We start from the raw sequence: 26,706 nt of genomic DNA, 5'->3' as shown, positions 1-26,706 counted from the left end.
TTATCTGCCAGCTCTTTTAAAAACATCTTGTTCTGTTTCTCACGTTTGCTCTTGGGAGTTAATTTAGCTATACTACAACAGGAGTTACTGACCTAAAACATCTGGCAAGATAAAGATAAAGAGGCATGATTCCAGTGAATCCATCTTGGCCAATGTATTAGAGCAATCTTTGTTGGGAAAATCAAATATTGTACTGCAGTTAAATGACAAGTACCGCAAGGGATAATCAAATGTAATAAGGAAGTTGACAAGAACCGTTGTATATTGTCAAAATTGAATGAGTAAGTAACGTTTGGTTGAGCGTTTGAATTGGCATTGGTGGGCTATGATGAAATGGAAGACTCCCTAAATCCAGGTCTCTTCAAAGGGCTGGTTGATTTTGTGTCCATAATAGTGCAATGGAAACACACTTGAAAAGTGCAACTGTGTTTAAAGGCAATTCTAAGACAGTCCAAAATGAGTTCCCTGACTGTATGATGGAGGTAACGAAAGAAATTATTATACAGCAATTAAGAATCACGGATTACCTAGCTATTCACACAAATGATAAAACTGATGTCACTACCAAGATGCAGCCAGTACTTGTTTTCCACTACATTGATGGTAATTCCAAGATAGTGGAAAGATTTTATTGCTTTTCAAATCTTAAAGATTTATCTGCAGATCCAATTTCATCACCTATTCTTAATGAACTTAACCTTATTTTCCCAGAGCACTGTGGTAAAGAGAATTTAATTGCTCAGAGCTAAGATGGTGCCAGTGTCATGTGTGGTGCTTGCGGAGGGGTTAGAACAAATCAGAGGCATCTACCGAAATGCAAACGATTCCCATTGCTATGCACGCCAACTGAATCTAATCATGGAACAGTCTGCATTAAAAAAATCCTGAGTCAGAATTTACTTTAAAGAGTTGGGTGGCATTACTTTTTTTTCTTGTTATCCAAAATGGACTGAAGTCCTTCAACAGCTAGTGGCAAAAAATAATACAGAAAGGGTCTACAACTCGCTGGAACTTCAACATCTGAGCTATCAGTATAATTCACGAACAGAGATGACCTTGCAGAATGCATGAATTCTATTACAGAAGAAAGAACATTTGATTCCACTTCTGTATATGAAGCAAGAGTCTTTACCAGAATTCTGGAAGACAGGGAGTATATTTTTCTATTTTTTTGTTCCAAGGCATAATGCGCCATGTCAATATTTTGTACGATCAATTACAAAAAACGAGACATTGATACTGTATTTATACACAGGGTTGCTTCAGACTTTGTGATAAGCATCAACATTTTAGGAATCCATTGACAATTTGGACCCTAAATTGCTAAATGATTCTCAATTTACAAACCACAAACTGCAGATAAGTACATTGACTCAGGATGGAAAAGAAATATGTGACATTATTGTGATGCATGCCAGGGAGAAAATTGCATTTACAAGGCATCTTGTCAGTGCAACACTACTTCATAGTGATCTGTCAACATAGTAAATGTTTTCCTACTGCAGCTCTCAATGAAACAGTGGAAGCATACTAACCCTGGGTATAGTAATACGCTACGCTAACGGAGCATTCGTAGTTTGTACTAATTTGCACTCCGCAAATTGCATGTAGCACAGTACCAAAACTGTACTTAATCACATAGCGGAGCAGTTAAATGAACAACATCCTCAGATGCTCTGATAAAGCAATTGTACATGCTAAAAAGCATATAACCAATTCACAAGCACAGTTATTGGCAAACAAAACAATCCCAACCAAAGGCCCTGCAAAGCATTGTGTGACGAGAGGATGTATGACGTTACAACGCATACTTTTACAACGCCTACCTTTACAACACGGTTTTTACAACGCATACCATTACAACGCATAGCGCTTTGGGGTGCTGGATAGTGAATAGTTTAATTTACTATTCCAACTCCAGTCCCCGTGGATAGTAGGGAAGGTTATTGGATAGTAAATTAACCTATTCCCTATCCTAGAGCGCCCCCCAGAGCAATGCGGTGTAATAGATTGTGTTGTAAAAGTTGCGTTGTAACGGTAGTTCGTTGTAAAAGTTTTGTTGTAAAGGTTGTATACCGTGACGAGATTAGCAGTGGGCAGTGAATATTATAGTATCCAATATCAAAATAATTCTACAAAGAGCTGCAGTTCACCTAGTCATTACTAGATGTCCCTCATGAGTCAAATGCAAAGCATTGAAATTATTCTTACATTAAGCTGCAGTTCCAATAGTCTTACTAGATGTCCCTCACTAGTCAAATGCAAAACCATTGAAACCTTTTCATCAAGCATTTGCATTTGACTCGTGAGGGACATCTAGTAACCACCAGTTGAACTGCAGCTCTTTGTGGAATTATTTTGATATTGGATACTATTTCATATTCACTGCCCACTGCTAATCTCATCCCATAATGCTTTGCAGGGTCTTTGGGGGTGGTCCTAAGAGGATGGGACCACCACTGAATCGTTCAATAAGATGTGCATTTTGTTTTCAAGGCATCTGTTTGGTACTCCCCATAGGTTAGGGAGGATCCCAAAATCATCACCTCTCTCCTACTGGGTAATTTTCCAGTATCACTTTTGTGAAAGTACTATATGCTCTTTAGCATATAAAGATAGAGATTCTTATTTTATCATAACTGACACTGTGCAGGATGCTATTTGCAATTAATTCACAGTGCGGACAAGTACACAGTGTCATCAGCTGTGCTGCACAGTACTATGTGTACTATGTGAAGTTAAAAGTATACTACGTGAAACTACGTGTAGTGCTGTTACGCAAACTACGCCCAGGTCTAAACCATACCCAATGCTAAACAAGTCAAGAATGCCCACTGAATTATTAACCCAGTATGGAAGACAGGACTTTCATCAGGCTACTGGCGGTGCATGGCTTGATATATATTTTTATGTCAAAACAACTTACAGAAATATTTTTCTGAGACTCTTAAGTTATTGAGAATTGTCATTACAACACCCATGACAACATCTGAAACTGAAAGATGTTTTTCCACACTGAAGAGGATAAAAACATTTTTAAGGAGCACAATGACCTAGGCTTGGCTAAATGCATTGTCAATAGTAAAATAACTAATACATCAGATTCCAGAATTCAACAAAAGAACTATTGAAAGGTTTGCTCACTTTAACCGCATGCGCGCTGCGGCGATTTTCACGCTACGCGGCTTTTTTCTAAAAGCCGCGTTACATGATGAGCTCAGCTCGTCATCAGCGTGCGAGCGGCGCAACTGATGACGAGCTCAGCTCGTCATCAGCGCCAAAGGGGTTAAAGAACTGCTTGCAAACTTTCTGTATAATTAGAAACCATGGAAATGCACCTAGGGGCAGATTTATGAAGGCCTTGCGCCGCCGGTGCGTCATTTTTAACAAGGGAAAAAGTGACGCACCGGCGGCGCAAGGACTTCATAAATCTGCCCCCTAGTGTTTTGAATCATTAGTCCTAGCTAATATCGTTTTGGTTTACTTTGTATTGTAAGTATTATTAATCAATACTTGAGGAACCTTGCATGAAAGTAAGTGCACCATGTATTCAATATATGTTTCAGTATCTTGCAAAACCTGACAGGAATTCAGACTGACTTATCTTTACAAAGCAACATAAGCTTGGTGTTACTTCAGGGTATTAGTTAATGGACCTCTCTCCGAACATTTGTACAGCAACGTCCTTTAGGAGAAGGAGTTTTCTTCTGACCATCCATTTTATAAAGCTTTAGTTGTTCGCTCTTTACAAATTGGCAAATCATAAACAGTAATGTTTGCTATGCTGGTAGAGGCCTGTAGAATCGTGGACATAGTTTTTTGTTTACCATATCTATTACTATGTGAAAACAACAGTGGTCCCTTACAAGCAAGAATATAAGGTTCAATAAATATAGACACAGTCGTAACTATATTGGTTTGACATGTCCAGCCGGAGAGAGGTCTAGTATTTAGTTTTCCAACAATGTATGAACAAATACAGCACAAGATTACAAAGTGGGGCACAATCCTGTACCCTACTCAACAAACATTCGACGTACAATTAGAAAACGTGAAAACACAAAGGGCTTTTAGGCATAAGCTTATGGTTCTGTTAAATATATATACAGACCACTGCGCCCTTGGCCTGGTCGCCCCCACACCCCCCGCCTGCTCCTCCTTAGCTGCTGCCTGAGCCTCGCACTGCACGTCGCCCCAGCCGCCGCAGGGCCGCCGCAGAGCCACCCCAGCGCCGCCCCAGCCACCGCAGGGCCGCCGCCGAGCCCCCAGGCTTTTCCCGCCGGTTTCCCACGAGACCCCGCCCCCCCGCCCGCCGATTGGTTCCCGCGCTCCCCGCCTCCCCGCAGACCATCCCTCCCGGCTCCCCTCTTATGACGCCCCCAGAGCGACCGCGCAGCGGACGCGCGCAGCGGGAGCACCGATTGAGCGCCGAAGGTGCGCCAAAGGTAAGCCCGTCTACGCCCGTCCGCGCCTGGACCGCGCCCAGTGCCAGGACCCCTGGCCTCCGCAGACCCCAGCCCACCCGCCGGACGTACGACGCCGCCACCCTCAACGCACTCAACACCGGCCGAACCCCTGGATGCTACCGAGCCACCCCGAGACGCACCCACGGACCCTAAACCTGCCAGCACTGCAAGTTCACCTGCATCCGGACCTGCACTGCACCAGCGCCCACCAAGCCGAACACCAGCAGCAACCACCTCAAGTGCATCCTGCTCAACACCCGCTCCGTCCACAGACACGCCGTCCAACTCTGGAACCTCTTCGACACCACAGCTCCTGACGTCACCTTCCTCACGGAAACCTGGATGAACGAATCATCAGCGCCCGACATCGCCATCCCAGAGGGCTACAAGATCATCCGGAGAGACCGCGACAAACAGACTGGAGGAGGTATCGCCATCATCCACAGGAACAGCATCCGCATCTCGACCAACACCGACGACACCCTGACAACCGCCGAACACCTGCACTTCCAGATCCACACCGACCCCAAGACCACCCTCAGGGGCACCCTGATCTACCGACCCCCGGGACCACGCACTCAATTCAGCGAAGACATCGCCGACTTCATCAGCCCGCACGCCCTCCCCTCCGCCGACTACATCCTCCTCGGGGACATCAACTTCCACCTGGAGAACAACAACGACCGCAACACCACCACCCTGCTTGACAACCTCGCCACCCTCGGACTCAAGCAGCTGGTGACCACCCCCACCCACCTCGCCGGACACACACTCGACGCCGTCTTCTCGTCCAGCAAAGACATCACCTTCAGCCACGCCACTGGACTCCACTGGACGGACCACAGCTGCGTCCACTTCAGCTTCAGTAGGACCACGATCCACCACCACCAGCAACAGGTTGCACGCAGGAGCTGGAACAAGATCACAGCCGACCAACTCGCCGCATCCCTGAGCCAGCACCCTCCCGCCAGCTCAGCGAACCCCAGCCAAGCCGCCGACAACCTCACGAAATGGATCTGCACCTGCGCGGACGAACTCGCCCCTCTGAGAACCCCGCCCAGCAGACCCGGAAGCAAGAAGGCCCCGTGGTTCACCGACGAACTCAAGAGCTCCAAGAAGAACTGCCGTGCCCTCGAGAAAGCCTTGAGAAGAGACCCAACACCGGACAACATAACCACCCTCAAGCTCGCCACCCGAAAGCACCATCAATTGATCCACGCCACCAAGAAAACAGCATTCAAGGACCGGCTGGACAACAACGCACACAACAGCAAGGAACTCTTCAACATCGTGAGAGAGCTCTCCAACCCCAACGCCGGAATCAACGACATCACCCCGTCGCAAGACCTCTGCAACTCCCTCGCCTCCTACTTCCACAACAAGATCGCTGACATACACAACAGCTTCAGCACACAAACACCGCTCCCCACGACCGCACCAACGCCCCCCACCACCACCCTCAACGCCTGGACACCGATCAACCTCGAAGACACCATCCGCACGATGAACTCCATTCACTCCAGATCTCCAACCGACCCCTGCCCTCACCACGTCTTCAACAAGGCCGACGCTGTCATCGCACCCCACCTGCGGGACATCATCAACACCTCCTTCGACACCGCCACCTTCCCTGAGAGCTGGAAGCACGCCGAACTCAGCGCTCTACTAAAGAAACCAACGGCGGACCCCACCGAACTCAAGAACTACCGCCCCATCTCGCTCCTCCCGTTTCCAGCCAAAGTCATCGAGAAGACCGTCAACAAGCAACTGGCAGCCTTCCTCGAGACGACTGGATCCCTCGACCCATCTCAGTCAGGCTTCCGGGCCAACCACAGCACCGAGACCGCCCTCATCGCTGCCACCGACGACATCTGAACCCTGCTGGACAACGGAGAAACAGCGGCCCTCATCCTCCTGGACCTCTCTGCGGCATTCGACACTGTCTGCCACCGCACCCTAGTGCAGCGCCTCAGCAACGTCGGAATCGAGGAGAAAGCACTGGAATGGATCACCTCCTTCCTCGCCGGAAGGACACAGAGAGTCCGCCTGCCCCCATTCAGATCAGAAGCCACGGAAGTCATCTGCGGCGTTCCCCAAGGCTCCTCGCTCAGCCCCACCCTCTTCAACGTCTACATGAGCCCCCTTGCAGCCATCGCACGCCAACACAACCTGAACATCATCTCCTACGCCGATGACACCCAGCTGATCCTCTCCCTGACCAACGACCCCGCCACCGCCAGAGCCAACCTACACGAAGGGATGAAAGACGTGGCCGAGTGGATGACGACCAGCCGCCTGAAACTGAACACAGACAAGACGGAAGTCCTCATCCTGGGCTCCTCACCCTCCGCCTGGGATGACTCCTGGTGGCCCCCCGCCCTGGGCAACGCACCCAAACCGACAGACCACGCACGCAACCTGGGCTTCATCCTGGACTCCTCCCTCTCCATGACCAGACAAGTCAACGCCACCTCCTTGTCCTGTTTCAACATCCTGCGCATGCTACGTAAGATCTTCCGGTGGATCCCCACCGAGACCAGGAAGACGGTCACCCAGGCCCTCGTCACCAGCCGACTGGACTACGGCAACGCCCTCTACGCCGGAACCACCGCCAAGCTCCAGAAGAGACTCCAGCGGATCCAGAACTCCTCGGCGAGACTCATCCTCGACGTCCCCAGACGAAGCCACATCTCCAGACACCTGAGAGACCTGCACTGGCTCCCGATCTACAAAAGAATCACCTTCCGGCTCCTCACCCACGCACACAAAGCCCTACACAACCAAGGCCCGACCTACCTCAACAGCCGCCTCAACTTCTACGCTCCCAAACGCCATCTCCGCTCGACCAATCATGCCCTCGCAGCCGTCCCCCACATCCGCAGAGCGACAACAGGAGGAAGGTCCTTCTCCCACCTGGCCGCCAAGACTTGGAACTCCCTCCCGACCGACCTACGCCTGACCCAAGACCACCTCTCCTTCAGGAAGAAGCTCAAGACCTGGCTGTTCGAGCAGTAGCAGACCCCCCCCCCCCCCCAAAGCGCCTTGAGACCCTCCGGGTGAGTAGTGCGCGGTATAAATGCCTATGATTGATTGATTGAGTTTAAATTGTCTGAACAGAAAAACAAAAGCACCTTTACAATCCCAATGATATTAAATGTAATAGCTGTATAAGGCGGACAGGATATACTATCATTTACAAATGATTTCCCCAGATTGAGAGAAAAACCAGTAGAATAGTATCGACAGGTAGAGCAATTTGTGACAGTTTCAAAAGTACTATGGGTTGATCTGGATGGATTATTTGATATAGTTGTGCCAGCAGATTTGTGGACTGAGTGTAAAATATCTGTAGATTGGCCGAGAGAAGAATATCTTCGTGATAAAGTAACAGGTGCCCCGTCACCTGAAGTCATGCGAAAATACGAACAAGTGATAGTGTTTTTGAAGAATAAAATTCTGCCAAAAGAAACAGATTGGGTCAAGATAGACAGAACTACACATGAACCGAAAGAATCTGTACATGCATTCTATGAAAGATTGTTGTTGGTGTTTAAACAATACAGTGGATATGAAGAGTTGAACGAAAAGGACATGAGTCATTTTATATATCGATTTGTGTATGGATTAAGACCAGAAATTGGAGATATGATTAGGCATAGTATGATAGGATATTTATAATTAAACAAGGGAACCCAAAGAATACCTATGGACCATGGGAAACTAGTTATTTGAGACAACAACGGTCCTTAGGACAGCCAAAATAGACACTAGAAAATGAAATTATAGACCACAATAGGTACTACAACCAGACTTCCACACCCGGCCGGGTGAGGAATATTTAATTGATAGATAAAAAAGAATAGGGTGACCAACCTGTGGTCAATTATACACACTTGGGATAGGGTACAGTCCTGTACCTATCTTTACAAGGAAAAAAAACAAAGTGAACAGGCAAGTAGTTTTGGAGCCAAAATGTCGCTTGTAGATTAGTGATCAATGCATACAAGTACCGACATACAGTATGTACAGATTAGTATACAAATAAATTTGTCTGAACTACTGTTTTAACCGTCAACGTTTCGATCCCCTGGCTCCTAATGAACCGGGATCATCATCAGGACTATTAAAATCAGTTGCCTGTGTTCTAAGAACGCCTGTAGAAATAAAGGAAACAAGAGAGAAGGGGTAGAGAACATGAGAATCTCATATACAGTAGGAAAGCTTTTTTACATGTGTTCTTACAGTTTGCGTAGCGAGAATTACTTACATTGTACATGCTTGCATTCTTGGTCTCAGGGGTGGTGTTTGGGTTCGACGGGAGGAAATCGTGCCGTGATGTGAGGCAACTGAGTGGTCGGCCATGACATAAAAATTGATGTGATTAAGTCAAAAAAACGGCTCGTGAGTGGATTTGGTGTTGTCCAAATCATGCTGATGTGCACTAATGTGGACCCGTGGTTTTGCACATAACGTGACAGGCGTGGGAGCAAGGTCATACAGACACGTATAGATGACACAAGCTTTGTGACTTAGGTGGCACGCACTTTAAACTAAACGTGTGCCCGCGACAGTTGCGACATGCACGACGGAAGGTCCCGTGAGGTGAGGTGACCGTGCCGGTTTGGGCGAACTGACTGGGATTTAGGGTGGACCCACCTGCCAGGTAATTGAGTTGCTTAATACTGGTCAGGTCTTGGAAGAGAGGAGAGGCAGCCGAGTGGTGCCGGTGCCTAGGGGGGGAGAGAAACAGCGTTATCTATGTGGCAATAATTGCCTGTGTCTCACGGAGCTGTGCTTGCGGCGCGGTTTACCTTATATCAGGGCTCAGAAGTGGAGCCTTAGCGGTGCGTGCTCTAGATGACACGTATTACTGCAAAGTTTTTACTCAGCCGAGTAAATAACGTCTTGTGGGTAGGGCGAGGCGAATGCAACGCCGAGGCCGCTGGAAAAAGAGGCAATAACCCGTCAGAGGGGGCCAAACAAATTAAGACAGGCTATAAACTATCAGAGGGGGCCAGACAGAAATTAAAAATGATCCTCCAGCAGTGAAAGCGCACTGGAAGGGGAGTCCTTACCTTTGGAATACCGCGGGAGATGAGGCGGGGTGACGGCGAGACGCAGTGGTCTCTCTCCGTGTCTCGGCAGCGTGAGTCCGCTGACCGAATGTGTGGAGTACCGCCAGACTATAACATCCTATTGGGGTAATGGAAACCGAGAATGGACAGGCGTGCTGCGTTCAGAACGGTCGCCATCTTGGAGTGGGGAGGGGATAGTAATAGTGAAGGGACTAGTGTGCATGCTAGTCCGGTGATCCGGTGGGAGAGAGTTAAGGCTAGGCCATGGTGCACCGGTAAGAAAAGGTGAATAGAAGAATTGACGATATTTGTGATAGTGCCACATGCTCCCGGAGTGACCCCTGACCAAGGTTTAAAATCACAAAAACACACGACGAGTAATCCAATTACAATTAAAATTACCATAACATTCATTTGAATTACATGAGTGCAACATGATAGTATAATTGCTTCATGGATTCTTTTAGAGAGCGATTTCATATACATTTGGAAAACACTTTGTGCTTATCATTTGCTCAGCAATATTATATTTAATCATGTGAGCTCTATATTGAGAATTGAATATTCGTCCATTTCATACTTTCTTAGGTCAGAGTTCAGAGTGCTAGAGAGTCTTAATGATCATGAAATCAAAGGAGCGATGTCCAGTCCTCCATCCGATTTAGGCCATTCTTAATTGAGTCCAAAAGTATTATACATTTCAGTTCTTCTTTATTGAGGAGGCTGGTCATACTTCCTCCTCGTGGGGCTAACTTCAGTGCCTTAAGTATTGTCCAGCGAATATCATTCTCGTTGTGGTTTGCCTCAACAAAGTGCTCCACCAATGGTGCATTTGCGGTCTTGCATCTAATGCGGCTTCTGTGCTGGCAAATGCGTGTCTTGATTTTTTGTGAGGTTTGACCCACATATACTTTTTGGCATGGACACTGGATGAGGTATACAACATTGCTGGTGTTACAATTTGTTAAAGTATTACAGTGAAATTTAATGTTGTTGAACTCAAACGCTTTACCTTCAATAGTAAAATTACATACAATGCAGCCTCCACATTTTACATGTCCTACACAGGGGGACAGTCCCCACCTAGATTCAAGAGTGGATAATTGCGCAGGGCAGGGGAGGGCTGCTCTTACCAAATGATCTTTTAAGTTCTTACTTTTCTTGAAGGCAAAAAGAGGACGTTCGATCTTTAGAACGCCCGCATTGATGACTGGCCAGTGTTGTAGGATCATTTTCCTTAGTCTGTTAGATAGAGGGGAGAAGGTAGTGACACATGCTATTCTTTCCTGATCTTTTTTAGGATTTGGGACAAGTAGCGTCTCCCGTGGACGATACCAGGCCCTTTTAAGGGCTGTTTTGACAGTTTTTCTAGGGTAACCTCTGTCTTTGAGTTTGTTGGCTAGAATGGCACTTTCTTTGAAGTAGTCCTCCTTGTTGGAGCAATTTCTCCTGATTCTGAGGAACTGTGAGAAGGGTAGCGAGTCTCTCAGGGCCCTCGGATGATTGCTAGTGTATTCCAGCAGTGTGTTTCGTTCAGTGGGTTTCCTGAACAAACGGGTGAGCAATTCACCATCCCTGTGAAAAATCGTGAGATCCAAGAAATCAATGGAAGATTTATCACTGGAGGACGTGAAGTTCAGACCCGAACAGTTATTGTTCATCCAGTGCATGAAGTGGCGTAGAACATTGACGTCGAATTTCCATAGCATGAAAATGTCATCAATGTATCTACGCCACATGATGATACCGGTGAAAAATGGGTTAGCTGGTGTCAGAATTACCTGTCTCTCTATCTCGTCCATAAACAATATGGCCAGATTTGGAGCAAAAATTGCGCCCATGGCAGTCCCCTTGATTTGTTGGTAAAAAAGGCCCTTAAACGAAAAAAAGTTTCTCGTGAGACAGATTTCTAGTAGTTGACAAATGAATAGCGTTGGTATGGCGTGTGGACATGGGCGTGTATCGAGAATTCTTTGGATAACTTGGAGTGCAGTGACTTGAGGTATATTAGTGTATAAGGCCTCCACGTCCATGGTGCATAGAGTATCAGTGTCTGGGTTGAATGGGTGATGCTCTATCAAGTTAATCATGGACATGGAGTCTCGTACAAAACAGGCTGTTGAGGGGACAAAGACTTTGATGAAGTGGTCGACAAAGGCGCCTAATGGTTCTAAAATAGATCCGCATGCTGATACAATCGGTCGCCCTGGTGGTGTGGTAATATTCTTGTGGACTTTGGGCAGCGTGTATATCACGGGGGTCCTAGGGCTTTTTACATTAAGGTAATTGAATTCTTTTTTGGTCAAGAAACCCTCTTCCACTCCATTCAATGTGACCTTTCGTATAAGTTCCTGAATCTCAGTAGTGGGGTTGGATACTAGCCTACGATAGTGGTCTTTATTATCCAGCTGTCTTTGGATCTCTGCTGTATAAGAGTCCTGGTTTTGTATAACAATACCTCCCCCTTTATCAGCACTTTTGATAACAATTGAATTGTTGTTTTTAAGCGAAGTGATCGCTTGTTTCTCCTTCAGTGTGATGTTGTACGGGATAAACCTTCTTTGGTGTTGTAAGGTAGAGAGGTCTTTAAGGACCAATTTCTCAAAGGTAGTGACTTCTGATGGTAGCATACCTGCAGATTTTTAAAAAGGTCGATGGTGGGCGGAAAGGGGTGAAAGCTTTGCTTTCAGACGAAGGGTGAATTTGGAAAAATGCCTTCAATCTAATACGTCTAAAAAAACGTAGGAGTTCAGTCTGAACTTCCAAAAAGTTAGGGGCTATAGTGGGGACAAATGATAGGCCCTTTTTGAGGATAGAGAGTTCATCCTCTCCCAGATGGTAGCCAGCCAAGTTGAAGATCGGAATCAACTCAGTATTCTGGGGGTCAGATGTTACCATTGGTAATAGTTGTTCCGGGTCCTCCGTTCGCCCGGGGGATTGACCCATCGTTGGGGTTTCTTGACCCGGCCGCGCTGTGGCGGTTCTTGTTGGCCCCTTTGTAAAAAAGGAGTGGAACCGTGTTGTGCTCCTCCTCCTCTTCTCGAAGTACTAGGGCCTTCACTTGCTTCTGATGTATCTGATGATTCAGCAGAAGTGTCTGAAAAACCCACTAAGTTCTGTCGTCTATGGAATCTCCCCCACGGTCTGTTGTGTTGGGGATTGGAGTACGATCTATTAGTATAAAAATCTTTTTGTAGGTACGGGTAAGTGACCTCAGTATTGTATGTTTTTATGTCCTTTTTGACCTTATTCGATTTTTTGTTCTGTTCAATTCTATAGAATTCTGCCACTGTCTTGTCTACCTGTTCAATCAGTTTCTTGCTCTCGGATATGTCATTGGAATCCTCTATCTGTTTGAGAATATCTGCAATTTCTGTTTCCAAAGATTTGAGGGTTTCAGTGGCTATATCAATACCGAGAACAAGCCAGTGGCGGGAACAAGTTGTCCCTATATAGCTGAAGTTCGATATGTATTTAGGGTTGTCAGTGAAAATGCCCGGTATATTCCATATTTGTAAGCCCTATGGAATTACATTTGCCTTTAGATAGTCTGTCAACATTAAGACCATGAGTTGCAGACGGACTTGTTTTTTTCGAAGCTTTTCTAGTTGTTCTGGAATTGTAGTGTCAGTTTGGTTAGGGATATCTGAATTTTCTGAAAGTAAGGAGGGCCCAGAGCACAAGTGCTTAATGTAATCGTCGGTGTAAAGTGGAGCAAGTAGTGACATAATTAACTCGCTATGACAGGAAAAAGTTCAGATTGTAGGAAAATAGGAAAGTGAAAAAGATTTGAGTACTAGGAAAGCCCACACAAAGAGATATGGACAAATTGTAACCCTTGCAAACCAGCGTTTGCGCTCAGGTCATTTATAATTAAACAAGGGAACCCAAAGAATACCTATGGACCATGGGAAACTAGTTATTTGAGACAACAAAGGTCCTTAGGACAGCCAAAATAGACACTAGAAAATGAAATTATAGACCACAATAGGTACTACAACCAGACTTCCACACCCGGCCGGGTGAGGAATATTTAATTCATAGATAAAAAAGAATAGGGTGACCAACCTGTGGTCAATTATACACACTTGGGATAGGGTACAGTCCTGTACCTATCTTTACAAGGAAAAAAAACAAAGTGAACAGGCAAGTAGTTTTGGAGCCAAAATGTCGCTTGTAGATTAGTGATCAATGCATACAAGTACCGACATACAGTATGTACAGATTAGTATACAAATAAATTTGTCTGAACTACTGTTTTAACCGTCAACGTTTCGATCCCCTGGCTCCTAATGAACCGGGATCATCATCAGGACTATTAAAATCAGTTGCCTGTGTTCTAAGAACACCTGTAGAAATAAAGGAAACAAGAGAGAAGGGGTAGAGAACATGAGAATCTCATATACAGTAGGAAAGCTTTTTTACATGTGTTCTTACAGTTTGCGTAGCGAGAATTACTTACATTGTACATGCTTGCATTCTTGGTCTCAGGGGTGGTGTTTGGGTTCGACGGGAGGAAATCGTGCCGTGATGTGAGGCAACTGAGTGGTCGGCCATGACACAAAAATTGATGTGATTAAGTCAAAAAATCGGCTAGTGAGTGGATTTGGTGTTGTCCAAATCATGCTGATGTGCACTAATGTGGACCCGTGGTTTTGCACATAACGTGACAGGCGTGGGAGCAAGGTCATACAGACACGTATAGATGACACAAGCTTTGTGACTTAGGTGGCACGCACTTTAAACTAAACGTGTGCCCGCGACAGTTGCGACATGCACGACGGAAGGTCCCGTGAGGTGAGGTGACCGTGCCGGTTTGGGCGAACTGACTGGGATTTAGGGTGGACCCACCTGCCAGGTAATTGAGTTGCTTAATACTGGTCAGGTCTTGGAAGAGAGGAGAGGCAGCCGAGTGGTGCCGGTGCCTAGGGGGGGAGAGAAACAGTGTTATCTATGTGGCAATAATTGCCTGTGTCTCACGGAGCTGTGCTTGCGGCGCGGTTTACCTTATATCAGGGCTCAGAAGTGGAGCCTTAAAGGTGCGTGCTCTAGATGACACGTATTACTGCAAAGTTTTTACTCAGCCGAGTAAATAACGTCTGTGGGTAGGGCGAGGCGAATGCAACGCCGAGGCCGCTGGAAAAAGAGGCAATAACCCGTCAGAGGGGGCCAAACAAATTAAGACAGGCTATAAACTATCAGAGGGGGCCAGACAGAAATTAAAAATGATCCTCCAGCAGTGAAAGCGCACTGGAAGGGGAGTCCTTACCTTTGGAATACCGCGGGAGATGAGGCGGGGTGACGGCGAGACGCAGTGGTCTCTCTCCGTGTCTCGGCAGCGTGAGTCCGCTGACCGAATGTGTGGAGTACCGCCAGACTATAACATCCTATTGGGGTAATGGAAACCGAGAATGGACAGGCTTGCTGCGTTCAGAACGGTCTCACCACCCCTGAGACCAAGAATGCAAGCATGTACAATGTAAGTAATTCTCGCTACGCAAACTGTAAGAACACATGTAAAAAAGCTTTCCTACTGTATATGAGATTCTCATGTTCTCTACCCCTTCTCTCTTGTTTCCTTTATTTCTACAGGCGTTCTTAGAACACAGGCAACTGATTTTAATAGTCCTGATGATGATCCCGGTTCATTAGGAGCCAGGGGATCGAAACGTTGACGGTTAAAACAGTAGTTCAGACAAATTTATTTGTATACTAATCTGTACATACTGTATGTCGGTACTTGTATGCATTGATCACTAATCTACAAGCGACATTTTGGCTCCAAAACTACTTGCCTGTTCACTTTGTTTTTTTTCCTTGTAAAGATAGGTACAGGACTGTACCCTATCCCAAGTGTGTATAATTGACCACAGGTTGGTCACCCTATTCTTTTTTATCTATCAATTAAATATTCCTCACCCGGCCGGGTGTGGAAGTCTGGTTGTAGTACCTATTGTGGTCTATAATTTCATTTTCTAGTGTCTATTTTGGCTGTCCTAAGGACCTTTGTTGTCTATAGTATGATAGGATGGCAATTGAGCACTGTAGATGATGTTTTACGGAAAGCCAAATATTGTAGTGAAAAGATTGATGCCAAACAAAAGAAATTTAAAAAAAAGGCTATGTGGGCACAAGTGAAGGTAGATGAACACCAAGTGGCACAATTGGAAAGTAAAAACACTGATGCTAATCAGGGAAAATTGAAAGGAAATTTCCATAAAACAAAATTAGTAGGAAATAAAGAAGAGCTCAAGAAAAAGTATCCTTGTCATAATTGCGGCAGAATAGGGCATTGGAGAAAAGAGTGTAAGTATCCACCAAGAGTTAATCCAGAAAATACATCATTGAATCCGCAGGTGCAGCATGAGGTAGTTCAACAGCAACCGCAACAGCAGCAGATAGTTACTCAGCAAAGTCAGGTGCCACAACCGCCACTTCCACACAGTGTAAATCTGCAGAGATACAGTGCAAAGACAGGATTCAGCGGAGGCGAGCAGGTAGACAGATCGCCCAGAGTGAATGTGAGTCCCCAGTATTGGTTACAAGAGGAAGGTGGAAGTGAGTCGGATGAAAGTTTCTGACGGTGCCTGAGAGAGGGAGAAGAGTATGTGCTTGGAGCCACTCTTGAGGTAAATCAGTCTGGTCCATTTGTGAGCGGGAAGGTGAATGATGTAGAAATAACTTTCCTAGTGGACACTGGTGCTACCCGTTCTACTGTTAGATCAGTAGAAGTCCAAAATCTTCCTCTCTCGGGAGAGCACATCCAAGTTGTAGGCGTAGCTAATAGACTGATTAAAAACTCTTTGGCCCAAACAGTTGAAGTAGAAATTGGAAATTTCAAAGATATGCATCGATTTGTGGTGTGTGATAGTAGCCCCGTAAATCTGTTAGGACAAGACATTTTGCGTAAGATGAACTGTGCCATATATTGTTCACCGGATGGCATAGAACTACAAACCCAAGATGAAGATAGCTTGTATAAAATGACCATGCTCATGATTAAGGCAGAACAAAATAAGTTGTTTCCTGTGTTTGATCGAGAAAAAATACCTGATGAATTGAAAAAGGTAGTGAAAGAGAAGGTGTGGGATTTCACAGGAGAAGATATTGGATTAATGAAAGATGCAGATCCTGTAAAAGTCTCTATAAAAGAAGGTGTGGGTTACCCAAACATTCCCCAATACAAAATGACAGCGGAAGTAATAGAAGGAAGTGAGAGAAATAGAAAGCAGTCCTTGTAACTCACCGATAATGGGATTGAAAAAGCCAAATGGAACCTTTAGAATTGTACAGGATTTGATAAAAATTAATAAGATCGTTGTCCCATGTTGTCCACTTATACCAAATCCAGCAGTGATGTTATATCAAATTCCCCATGATGCAGAATGGTACACTGGGATTGATCTGTGTAATGCGTTCTTTACTGTTCCATTACATCCAGAAAGCCAGCCAATATTTGCGTTCAGGTTCGGAGACCGTATTTTGGCATGGTACCGAATTCCTCAAGGGTATACTGAAAGTCCATCTATGTTTAATCAGTTGCTAAAGTAGTCACTAGAAAGTTTGAACATGCCTGGAGAGTCTGTATTGGTTCAATACATTGACGATCTCCTAGTGGCATCAAAGACAAAAGATGCATGTGTCACAGATACTGTTGCATTGTTGAATCATTTGGCAGAAGAGGGACATAAAGTGTATCCATCAAATTACAATTTTGTCGGAAAGAAGTGCAATATTTAGGTCATAAGATTGCCAAAGGAATCAGACAAGTCACTGCAGAAAGAATCAAAATGGTACAAGGAATGCAACCACCAAAAAAGCAAAGACAAGTAAGAATGTTCCTGGGAATGGTAGGTTATTGTAGACAGTGGATTAACGGATTCTCACTGATAGCAAAACCATTGCAAAGATTAACCAGAGCAGATATCCGAGACCCTATTGTATTGACCAAAACTGAAATGGAAGCATTTGAACAGCTAAAAACAAGCTTATGTGAAGCACCAGCTTTAGGAATGCCTGACTATGAAAGAGAGTTCAAATTGTACTGCAGTGAACGAGAAGGATGTGCATTATCAGTACTACTTCAGAGACATGGAAAACTGAGAAAGCCAATTGCGTATTTCTCAGCTGTTTTAGACCCAGTTGCAAAAGCATTGCCAGGTTGTTTGAAAGCAGTAGCAGCTACAAGCGTAAGTTTAGAACAAAGTGAAGGAATAGTGATGGGATTTCCTGTGAGGGCGTATGTACCTCATTCTGTGGAGATTCTCCTCACAAGGACAAAAACACAATATCTGACCAACAATAGAATGACTAAGTATGAGAAGGTAGTTCTAGGAGCAGAAAATGTGACATTCTCTAGATGCGTAAATGTAAATCCTTGTACACTACTGCCTGATACCATGGAAACTGGAGTGAGAAATGAAGTTGATCACAAATGCCTAGATGTTCTTGAATACTGTACCAAACCAAGACCAGACATCAGAGATGAGCCATTGCCTGAATCAGATTACGTAATGTTTGTTGATGGTTCGTGTCTGAGAAAAAATGAAGGTGTTCTGAGTGCTGCATTTGCAGTCTGCACAGTAGCAGATGTACTGGAAGCATCTTGTCTGAAAGGAATTTGTTCTGCTCAAATAGCGGAATTGGGAAAGGAGATCAGGGTTACCATAGTGACTGACAGTCAGTATGGATTTGGGGTTGTCAATGACTACGGACAACTGTGGTCCCAAAGAGGTTATTTGACTTCTGCAGGATCCCCATACGGAATGCTGAGTTTGTGAGAATGTTGATTGACGCAATTCAACTGCCTGACAAGATTGCTGTGGTAAAATGTGCAGCTCATAAGAAGGGGGATGATTATATCACCCGAGGTAACAGGTACGTAGACTCAATTGCAAAATATTGAGCTAAAAATCTGGCATCCATCAATCGGGACAGAGAAAAGGAACATGTTTCAAGTCCTTTCATGCTAACCACAATAGTTGAGACTTGGCAGGAAGTAAGACAAATGCAGGAAGATGCTGATGAAGAAGAGAAAGACATCTGGCTAAAGGCAGGATGTAGGCAAAGAGAAGAAGATGAAATTTGGGTTTACAAAGATGAAAGACCAGTAATGCCCGATAGCATGATCTCAAATATGGCCCGAATGTATCATGGTCAAGCTCATGTTGGGAGAGATGCCATGCTTCGTCTATTCAGACAGACATGGTACAATCTAAAGTTCAGGATGATTGCTGAAAGTCTGTGCCAGAGATGCCTGGTGTGTAAGCAATTTAATCCAAACAGAAAAACAATTGTGAGTCTGGGAACCATACGACGGGAGGGAGGTCCATTCACACGAATGCAGTTGGACTTTATAGAACTTCCACCTTGTAATAGGCTCAGATATGTTTTGGTGATCATTTGTCTGTTCTCTCGATGGGTGGAAGCTTTCCCCACAAGGAGAAATGATGGGCTAACTGTTGCAAAATTGCTTTTACGTGAGAATATCCCTAGGTACGGATTTCCAGTAACGATCGAAACTGATCGTGGCACGCACTTTCAAAATTAACTTATGCAAATGATCTGTGAAGCCCTGGACATTCGTCAAAAATTGCATTGCACTTACAGACCTGAAGCTTCAGGGGTAGTCGAGCAAGTGAATGGAACAATTAAAAACAGGATTGCAAAAATGTGTTTGGCAACAGGACTGAAGTGGCCAGACGCCTTACCACTTGTTTTGATGACCTTAAGAAGTATCCCTGACAGAAAGACTGGACTGAGTCCACATGAGATTTTAATGGGCAGGGTGATGAGACAAGCTTTTGTACCAGTTGATAAAATGTTAGCTATTAATTATGACATCATACTGGATTACTGCAAAAACCTGTCTGACGTGGTGACTTCTGTGTTCCATCAGGTGGGAACTGAATCAAAAACGAAAGAGAAAAATCCAGCTCACGATCTAGTTCCTGGAGACTGGGTTCATATATAGGTACATCGCAGAAGAAACTGTTTGGTGCCTCACTGGCGGAGACCTAGACGAGTCATATTGGTCAGCACCACCGCAGTTAAATGTGCCGGAGTAAAACGATGGGTGCACACAAGCCATACCATTCGTGTGCCTGAACCTGAGAATCCAAACGAGGAAGGTGAAAGCACAACTGATTCTGACTCTAAAGGTGAACCAGAGGGAAGTCCAGATACTGAAGCTCGACAAGAACGTGGACATCTAGAAGTATCAGATGCCAGTTCAACGTCTGAAGGAGAAGCAGAAATTGTTGAAATACTGAATTCTGAAAATCAATCTGAAGATCGAGTTTCGGTAGAGACTAACACCAGTAAGGACACTGAGCAAGGGAAAAATAAAACTTGTGGTCAAGAAAATACTGAAGAACAGTCTGAAAGCTCTGAAAGCAGGAACCAAAATCACTGGAAAAGAGGAAATAACTCACGATAAGGATGAGATTCCAAGGACCAGCTATGGAGATGTTCCTAACAGAGCGAAATAACTGTCAGGAGAGAAAACTGATCTTGAAAAAGGAAAAGACTATATAAAGTTTGTCATAAATAAAACTGTCGAAGAAACTGAAAGTGAAACTGACGATAGTGCAGATGAAACTCCATTGAGAAAGAGTTCAAGAAAAAGGGCTTGGAGAGTGGAACATAACACCACGGAGCCTAAGACAAAAATAGTTTGTAAAGGAGATAATTGGCCAAAAGAGACTGATGGACTGAGATTTAAACTGGTTAACAAAGTAATAAAACAGGAAGATCAAGTACATGAAATAACCAGTCAAAAGGAGTCGTTGGGAAAAAGAATAGAAGTTGTTCAAAGGCCAAAAAGAGTGAGACGACCAAATGAAAAATACAAAACACCTGAGTGGTCCTATATCGTTCTACCTCCTATTGAAGAAGTAAACAGTAGCCAAGAGAACTTATGCTGCCCAAAGTCGATTGGGAAGAGTGAGTAAAGAACTAAATCACAGAGAAAAGTGATAATTGATCAAAAGGTATATGGTAAAGATAAAACCTGAAGTCCTGATATAAAGAGGACATTGTAAGAGAAAAGTGAAAGCCTATAGGTGACAAAGTCGAAGAAAAATTGTAAGAAAAAAGCTGTGTAAAAAAAACATATATATATGTCTAGTAATAATCACAAAATGAAATGTTCTATCTTTAGAAAATGGTGTAGATCATGTTTGATATGTACAGGATTACTAATATTGATATGGATAATCTTAGCTATTGTCATTCCCTTCCAGGATAACTTAGTCAAGTTGAAACATAATGTGAGTTCAAGTGACCAAAATGTGGAGTCAAAGTCCAATAAGCAGCATGTATATAGACCAGAAATGCATCAGGATAGCTCCATTAGTGATTACACTAAGAACACGTTTTCAAGATTGTTATCTGAATATGTTAGGACAATGGATGCTAGTGATTGCTATGTTTGTGTGAAATTACCTGCATCTGTTTCAGAAGGGGTGACATATCACCACCTTCCACTTACATATGGTGTTACGTGTAGTGTGATTGCAAGCCTGTTTTATCAAACAGGAAAACTGGAGTATTATTACTCAAATTCAGATGATGTTTTTGCTAAGTTAAAAATTGTTGAGGCCATGAATAAAGTAAAGCCTGCTAAAGTAATGGGATAATTATTTTTAGAAATAGATTAATTGAGCCACGAATAAGCCTTTAAAAATGATTTGACATCTAAAATGAGAATTGAGGAGAAAGCATTTCTAGAAATGGTTGAAGAGAGAAGAATTGCTTATAAACGTAAAGAAAAAGTAAAACATGAGAAATCTAAATATTGGACATTTGAAGATGAAAACATAGATGATAGAAATGTGAATGCGGCTATACGTATAGACACTCCACTGTTAGGGAAATTCTGTATTAGAAGAGACAATACTGTGTATGACAACTATTTTGTGGGAGCAAGTCAATGTAAGGACACTTATCGAATCCTAGGGGTTTGGGGATTTTAGGGGGTTGGGGATTTAAAGGTGGAACAGATCCTGTTTTTCCTGGTATATATTTTATCTGTGGAAACATAGCTTACTATAGACTACCAGACCACTGGTATGGGACATGCTACGTGGGTTTGGTATTTCCTAAAATCTTTCATGTAGATAGAGGTACTAATGATATACATGAAATAGGTAAACCTTTAAGTCGTAGAAAAAGAGAGAGTGCAATAGAAATAATAGGTGATATTTTTGGAGCACTGATACCAGCAGTGGAAATATCTTTTAATGCAAATCGAATTCGAAGATTGTCAACGATAGTAGATCGTTTGTCAACAGACACAGTTGGTGGATTCTTAATGGTAAACACCGAAATGATTGCTATGAGAGCTACGGTAATGCAAAATCGTCTTGCTCTTGATATAATATTGCCAAAAGAGGGAGGAGATTGTGGGATTCTCAAGGTACAGCACTGTTGTACCTACATACCAGAAAAAAGTCAAAATATTGAGAAGTACATTACAAACATCACAGAGTTGCATAGGGAAATTGAACCACTGGAGGTTGATGGTGTTCTTGAACGACTTGGGAAAAGTTTTTCAGCAGTTAAACATTGGTTTCAAGAAATAGGTAGTTCTATTATAGGTAAGATACTAATTCCAGTAACAGTAATAGTATTAGTGTTTTTAATATTAAGATTATGTTGCATATATAGAAAAAGAAGGAATGCAAGAAAGTCAATAAAGAAAGCAATTCAAGAAAAACGAGAAAGAGAAAGAGAAAACTGTGATATAGAAATGGAGGATTTTCGAAAAAAGGACTTTAAAGAAATTAGAGAAGAAGATACTAGAGTATAAACCATACTAATCTAAAGAACTCGAAATATGTTTGGATAACAATTTTCAAAATTTTGGGTGATATTTTGTGATAAGATCACCAAAGGATCACCAAAGGAGGGAGTTGATGGAGCGAAGGTGGAGGAACAAAATTGTGTATACCTCTTGCAAAGTAATTTCCTCATAACTATAACTTTTATTAATTTCGTGATGTGGAAAACATCAATCAACAATCAACATAGTATAGAATGCACACACAAATACACGTGGGAATACTAATCTGCTAGTATGGCGAAAATATAACTAACTAATTAATGTTGTTGTCATGATGTGAAATAATGCGAAAAGCTCCGAAATAATTAAAAGCGGCATAAATGTGCTTTTGTGCATGTATTTGTGGCAGGAACCGTAGAATAAGTGAGTATAAGTCGCATATGTGTTGCTTATTTTGCTAGGTAATAACTAACAGGGAAACCTTAGTATGGAGGAGGTAAACAGAAGGGCTATATTTCAATAATTAACATTTGTTTGTGTTTGTTTCTATGATAGTTCCCATACTGGCCCGTGAGGCCTAGTAAAAAGATGGCTGTTTTATTAACTGTGAACGGAAGATAAACTGAGCATGCGCAGCCCAAAGCCGAGAGTGAATGCGAGCTGCTTGTGGTTGAACGAAACCAGTTCAAGGACAACTTGCCCTGGAAGTCCTGATGACTGCCAAAAGGAATGGACGTTTGAGCTATTGAACGTGGGAAAAGTTCATGGAGTTGAGGATGTGACTAGGCCAAAGACTTTCTTAAACAAAGGACTCTTTAAAATTCAGCTGACACAACGGAAATTGAATATTAGAATGATGAGGTGATGCTCATCCACCCTAAATTGTCCAATCAGAACTCGAGTTTATGCTGATAGTTACTTTTGTAGATAGATAAAGTTAGTGAAAAAGGTATAAAAAAGTGCTGATTTTCTTTAAGAAAAAACTCTCTTCCGATTTCCTCCAGATATGCTGTCGGTATGCTGATTTTCCTGAGATGTAAGACTTAGAATAATTTTCTATATTTCTTTGAATGAGAAATGAGCTTTAGATGAGGTTATTAGTTAGGGAAGTCGGGAGAAAATGAATTTTAGGAACTGTCTCTGAAATCTAAATAATAATGTCTATTTCAAACCTTTGAAATAAAAATGAATATAACTGATTGAGATTAAACTTTTACTCTTTAAAGTTATGTTTGAATAAAGAAATAAATAAAGCGAATAAACTGTTAGACATGCTAAAATGTGCTTTTAATAAAAACTTGATAAATGGAGAATTAAGCTGGTCTTGTATTTTCCTACGCCTAATTTTTTACTAGTAGATTCGTCGACCATAATGGTGGTGCGTCTAAATAAAATGTTATTGATAGTAACCATGGTAAAACTTCTTAAAACTGCAGGTGTAAATAGTATAAATATTTAGTTTTAATTTAGACACTCCGCTATGATACAGCAACTCTCCTTTGAAAATCACCGATCTATGAAGTATGATGAAAGTGTTTCGTGAGTAACTCACAGTGTTATGGGCCCCACTGATGGGTAAATGCATGATTTGGTGATTCAGGGAAAGGTGAAATGATTTTAGAAATAATTTCCGTAGAAGCGCTGCATTACATCCACTGTGCCTTGATTTATTTATTTGTACATGCTATGAACTGTTTTATTATCCGTTCCGAGGCTGGACTTTGCAAGAGAAAAATGTCAGAAAAAGACAACCTTTCCAGCAAAAGTGTTTCTATCTTTTTTGGAAACCTGATTGAACAATCCACAAATGCAAACATGCTACGCTATTGTAGCTACAAAAAATCTCTCAGTTAACATATTTACTGGCATCTTTCTGTTTATAGTTATAAATACAGACAAAGGAAAAATATTTTTTACGTCTGTATTTATATGCAAAAATCTGTTTAAAAGGAAAACAGGGAGCCTTATTTATAATGATGGACTTCATTTTAAATGCATATGGTTTAATTCAGTATTATAATGTTAAGTACTGTCACACTTTATGGAACGTCTCTCCTTTTCCTATCAGTAATTAAAATAGCGCCAGGATACCAGTTAGATGGCAATTGCAGTTTACAAGTGAGATCAATTAACCAATAAATATCTTAATCCACTGAAGAGCCGACTATATTATTTGACAACATTGGATTTCTTTAGATCTACAACATGAGGCGTTACCTCAAACTTGATTGCTCAATACATAGTAGAAAAGTTCAAACAATTATGTAAAAGTGGCAGCACTTCATGTTGATCTAGAGCATTTCTTTAGCAGAATTTGATGCAAAATCTATAAGGGTACACTTACATTTTCATGCGGGGCGTCTGAATTTTTGCTCATTAGGATTGATAAAGGATGATATAACAATGTTTGTTTGTATGTTGGCATATGTAGAATTATCTGCAAAGAATACTTTGTGATGACTTCATGGGTGTCAGATAATATAAATGTGTAAACCCATACAACTTTAAGAAAGTTGTGTTTCTTCTTTACACCAAGACATATTTAATTTAAATTTGTATATAAGTTCTCTAAAGTACTGGTTAATCATAGTCCTTGTCAGAGATGTACAAAGTATTGAATGTTAAAGTATATAAATGTACTTTTTGAACTATTAAACCTCACCTCCACAAAGAGTTTAGTCATTATTCTCTAAAACATGTTTTATGAAACTATTTAACCAGACTTGGTTGTTTAAATATAAATATATTCACTGAAAAAACCATAGGTTATAGACCATATATAGTTAGGAATTAGCATTTACAAAACCTTGAAAATTCACTGAAAAAACCATAGGTTATAGACCATATATAGTTAGGAATTAGCATTTAAAAAACCTTATTTTACTCACACAAAACCATTGAAATTCCATATATAGTTAGTTGCACTAACTATATATCGCGCACCTGCAATCCACTGCTGATGATGTCACATATTACATCATTCATGACATGGTCAGTGACATCACTGATGACATCACTGATGACATCTCAAATGACATCACTGATGACATCACTGATGACATCTCATTTGACATCAATGACCACATCACTGATGATATCATTCATGTGACAATACAATGCATCTCCTCACATTTTAATATAACCTCTGTTTCACCCAGTGTTAAATACAGAATATAATTTTTGAAACCATTGACACACCAATACTAGTTACTACATACGCACTCACTGATTCCTACGTCTACACACACCTTCACTCATTCACCCATACTATCATTCATACATACAATCACTCATCTTTACAACACTATCATATGCACTCATACACCTATACAGACACTCACAGTCTGCCACTCATCCATGGAGTTACTCACACACCTAGTCAGTCCTGTAAAGAATCAATGACACTTCCATTTTCTTGTCTATACAGTTAAACATAGAGCACCTTACATTTTCAAACATATACTAACACATACTTACCTTGTTATACAATCATTGATACAAGTACACATTGATCTGCACAGAGTCACACACCTCCCAGCCAGCCACACACACACTCAGTCTCCCATACAAATACTTGGACAATCAATCAGTAACCCATATAGTTAATCATATAGCTACTGATCAAAACATGCAGCAGTTTACAGAACAACAGACATAATGATGCACAAATTAAGACACTTTAGTCACTAACCCATGCACTCAGTGAGACACATTTAATCACTCACTCATGCATTCAGTCATGCACCTACTAAATCCTTTGTCCAGACACTTATACTTCCACTCATTCTTCAATATGTAAGACACATTTTAACTTTACAGAAACATACAGTCACTGGATGTTGTCATCAGTGATGTCATCAGTGATGTCATTTGAGATGTCATCAGTGATGTCATCAGTGATGTCACTGACCATGTCATGAATGATGTAATATGTGACATCATCAGCAGTGGATTGCAGGTGCGCGATATATAGTTAGTGCAACTAACTATATATGGAATTTCAATGGTTTTGTGTGAGTAAAATAAGGTTTTTTAAATGCTAATTCCTAACTATATATGGTCTATAACCTATGGTTTTTTCAGTGAATTTTCAAGGTTTTGTAAATGCTAATTCCTAACTATATATGGTCTATAACCTATGGTTTTTTCAGTGAATTTCAATGGTTTTTTAATAGCAAATATCATAAGCTGTCGAATGTCAAGTACGTGGTAAGTGAAAACATTTTCGTGTTTATGCACACTGATCTGCTTTGAATGGTGCCCCCCCCCCTCATTTCTATTAGGAGTACTCTCTCTTTGCAGATAGTGAAAGGTAGTTAACGCAGGTCTTTGCCCCCATTGTAATCCGTCGTGCCTGCTTCTCTCTCCATTTGATTCATTG

This window comes from Lissotriton helveticus, chromosome 6 (genome assembly GCF_964261635.1).
Source record: "Lissotriton helveticus chromosome 6, aLisHel1.1, whole genome shotgun sequence".
Lineage (NCBI taxonomy): Eukaryota > Metazoa > Chordata > Amphibia > Caudata > Salamandridae > Lissotriton > Lissotriton helveticus.
The sequence above is the reverse complement of the archived record's forward strand: the minus strand, read 5'-3'. Positions refer to the sequence as shown.